Consider the following 4,065-nt stretch of genomic DNA (forward strand, 5'->3'; position numbering starts at 1 on the left):
CAGCTTATCAAGGAATTTGGTCTTGTTAAAGGAATATATAAACCTCAAGTACCCTTTGCTTTGTGTAGCATCATCAAACATTTGTTTTGTATTACCACCTGTCTTGGTAAATACTTCATATTCCAACATTTAAAATTCAATATTATCAAGTCCATCTCAGCTACTAGACATAACCCTGATGAGGCAGGGAACTATCTCTCACCCTAGCATGTGGAATGAGGATCTGTAAATTAGTAGAAAGCCAGAGTCTGACATTTTGTGTGTGTGTCTCTAATATATTTCTTTTTTATTTTTCCAATGCGGCATTTTCTTTGTATATGTGTATTACGTCCCTAGAAAAAGAGTCCCAGGATTTTCCCTCCTGTATGTTTCTGTCTTGCTTCTTCATGGTCCATGATGCCAGCTGAGGTTGTCAGTGCAATGAACCAAACTGACGTGACAGGAGCAGATTATTCTGCCATGTCTCTAGATCTTTGAGTTGCACATCAAACCTGGGGCTGATCACTCTACACTGGTTTGACCTGCCAGTGAGGTTCACAACAATTTTTCCAGCTCTGTGGTCATCAATGATTTCAAATTTGCCAATGTAACCATGCTTCATCATCACAGTCAGGAACCGGACAATGACTTTGGAGCATGGCCTAACAAGGACCTGGCGTTTGCCTCTCTTTTCAGCATTGTGGATGCTCTCGAGGGCATCAGCCAGGACATTCATGCGCACCATTATGATGGCACAGAAAGATGGTGGAAAGAGCGTCTCTAATATATTTCTGCTCAACTTCTTAAAGCTTCTTCTGTGGCTGTTTGACCACATTTTTCAGATACCTTCTGGCGCTAAGTCTATTGCCAGGTTTATATCATATCCCTTTAATATGGAATATGGCTTTTAATCCTGCTGCAGAGGTTCAAGTGTGGGGATTTAATGGTATTGGAAGGGGGTGCAGCATCATTACCATGTTTGAAAATAGCAATGTGACTGTGCTACAGTTGTTGAGTAGAGTACCTTTGCCCCACATAAGACTGGTCCCCTAGAAAGTGGCATTTGCCTTAGTCTGAATAAATCTTCCCACTGAGCACTCTTGCAAAAATGCTCTTCATGTTTAGTGTGTGAACAAGCAGCTACCTTGTGAGTTGCTGCATGTTAATTTCATATATTTGAGAGGACACTTTGAACAGAGCTTTCTATGTCTGTTTTCATAACTTCTTTGACATAACTGGACACTAAACCTCTCTTGCTATTTTTGGTACCATCAGTTGTGTTGGCAGAGAGGAAAAGACCACCAACACCGTCTTATTCTTTCACTTCTGTGAAATCACTGAACGCTGTGGCACTGCTGTGATTAGAATGGTACATCTGGAACATTGGCGAGCGTGATAGTAGGTAAGCCAGCGTTTTCATGAAAAATGATGAATGTATTAGCTTTGTCCCATACACATCTTGTGTCACATTTTATAAACTTTGCTTTTATAAATATAGCATGATAAAAGACATTACTGATAGGGTGAACATCCTACCAGAACATTAGTTATTCCTTTTCTTAATTTGTATAACTTTGAGTTAAGGACAATACAAATTATGACCTTTTTTTTAGCACTCTGTTTTGTATGAATGTTAGAAGTCAGTACCAAATTCATAGTGGAAACATTGTAAACTTTTTAAAAATTTAAATAGTTATAGATCTCAAGGTACTGATAATGTAATGCATAATAGAATGGTAACTTAATTTTTCTATCAGTGTCTTGAATGTATATGATAAATAACAAAGCTTCATGAATATTCAGGCACAAAAAGCAAGGCTTACTATATACCCAAGTTAAATGTCTGGGCTGTAGGTAGTTCTAAAGTCTTGGAGGAATTAAAATATAAACTAAATGTTGGGAAGAGGGCATTCTAGAGACTTGACTTGAAAAACTAGATAACACATGGAGGCTTCAAGTCCATGCAGCTCTCATTTTTCTGTCTCTTAATTTGTTGCCCAAAGCTTGCTGGTAGCACATTTTAAAAATGCAAGAGCTAGCACTTCAAAAGGGAAAAATGTGTTCCTATTCCATTCCCAAACGAATCTATTCCCCCAAATTCTATTAAAAACAACCAAAAAAGAAAAAAAAGGCCTCTTAAACATCTATCATAATTTACAAAAGGATTTTGTATAATACTATATTGAGCTGTTTTTCCTAGCTACTTAACAATGAATACACAGAGTGTGTTTGTTTTCAGAGTTCAACAAATAGGAACTATTTTCCATCTGCATAGCAACAAACACATAATATAAGCAGTGAGATACTAGATATAATACATGCAAATATTGGGTTGTCGAGAAAGTCATGACACATTTTTGCATAGAAAAACAGAAAAATAGGGACTAGCAGTTGGTGTAATGGCTGTATCACTGGACTCCCATGTAGTTGACTGTGGTTCAAGTCCTGGACCTGGTGTCTTAAACTCATGCTGGGTGCATGTGTGCCCAACATCCCAAGAGGAGGATGGAGGAGAAGGGATTGCGGCATGGCCATCCTCCCTGGGGGTGATTTCTCGCTTTCTGTCTCTCTGTCTGGGCGAGGTCATGTGCCCTAAAGCAAAAATCTCTCAAAAAAAAAAAAAAAAAAAGAAACACCAGAAAAATACATCATGGCTTTCCCAATGACCTAATAAAAGGCAATATAAAAAGTTACTGACAGAAGAGTTACCTGAGTGAGGTCTGGTGATGTTACCAATTTGTTTTTTCCTTAAAGTTTTATTGGAGAAAAATAAAACTACCACATGAATAGGGAAAAGAGCACAGAAAGTCCAACCAATACAGAACTGAAAGTCACAATTATCTCATATATTAATAGTTGGCATTTATGTTTCAATTTCTTAAATCGCTTCCCTCAACTTATTTTTTAATAGTTTTGTTTATTTTTCAGCTGAAGCAACATCAAGTTTTCAAAAAATTAAGAGCCTCAGGCAAGGGACCTGCTTTTAAGATGATAAAGGTTGCATCAAGAGTCTCTTAACTATGAATTACTCTACCTAAAAATTGCTTAAGAGTAACTATCGAGTCTTGTGTAATGGTCTATATATCTCAGAGACCATCAGGGATAAGTTAGAACACTGAATGTAGATGATCCAGGATCCAGAGAGAGCAAACATAATAACCATACTTCCTCATTAGCTGAGCTTGTATAAAGAAAGTAGGAAAAAGCTGAGAAAATATAGGTAATGGCTGCTCAAAAGGAATTCTGAAGGAATTTTATATAACACATATAGGAACTATAACTGTGTGCAAGTTGATGCCACTGGAGAGAAACAGAAGACCTTTTGAATTTGAATAGCTGGCCACAGGTCTTTGGGAACTCAAGAAAACCATCAGAGCCAAGTCTCTTGAGTTGAATTTAGGATCTAGGTATTCTTCTTAATGGCTCAAAATAGGCAAGGAGATATGCTGTTGTAAAAAGCATTATAGTAGTTTGGATTTTTAAAAAAAACAAAAATAAGGGGCCAGCAGATAACATAGTGGTTATGTCACTGGACTCCCCCATGGCTAGCCATGAATTGAGTCCCAGACCTGGTGGCTTGAAACTCATGCTGGCCATGTGTGCATGAGTGCCCAAGATTCCAGGAGGAGAATGGAGGAAAAGGGATTATGGTGTGACCACCACCTCCCCACAGGGGGAGGGGGGGTAATTTCTCACTTTCCCTCTCTCTGTCTGTCTCTCTGGTGAGCACACAAAAACCTCTAAAACCTGTAAAACAAACAAACAAAAAGTTCTCTGCTTCTTCATACACAAGTCCCTTCAAAGCTTAAAAAAAAAACAAACGAGGTAGAAAAAAAAAAAAAAAAAAAAAAGAGAGAAAAAAAAAACACTGATGGTAAAGAGAAGCTTTTTATTCACAGGATCAGTTCGAAGAACTATACTTTGCCATGTTCTTTCTTTTTTTTGAGAGGTTTTAGCTATAGGGCACGTGCACTCACCAGAAAGACAGAGAGAGACAGAAAGCAAGAAATCACCCCCCATGGGGGATGGCCATGCCACAATCCCTTCTCCTCCATTCTCCTCTTGGGATCTTGGGCACACAAGCAT

General features: G+C 38.2%; 1 pseudogene; it reads right to left on the reverse strand.

The window, feature by feature from the left end:
* Nucleotides 1-322: 322 nt before the first annotated feature.
* LOC106734893 (40S ribosomal protein S15a pseudogene) lies at nucleotides 323-724 on the reverse strand (annotated as a pseudogene).
* Between the last annotated feature and the right edge of the window lie 3,341 nt (nucleotides 725-4,065).

The sequence above is a fragment of the Tupaia chinensis genome, unplaced genomic scaffold (genome assembly GCF_000334495.1).
Source record: "Tupaia chinensis unplaced genomic scaffold, TupChi_1.0 Scaffold000248_1, whole genome shotgun sequence".
Taxonomy (NCBI): domain Eukaryota; kingdom Metazoa; phylum Chordata; class Mammalia; order Scandentia; family Tupaiidae; genus Tupaia; species Tupaia belangeri.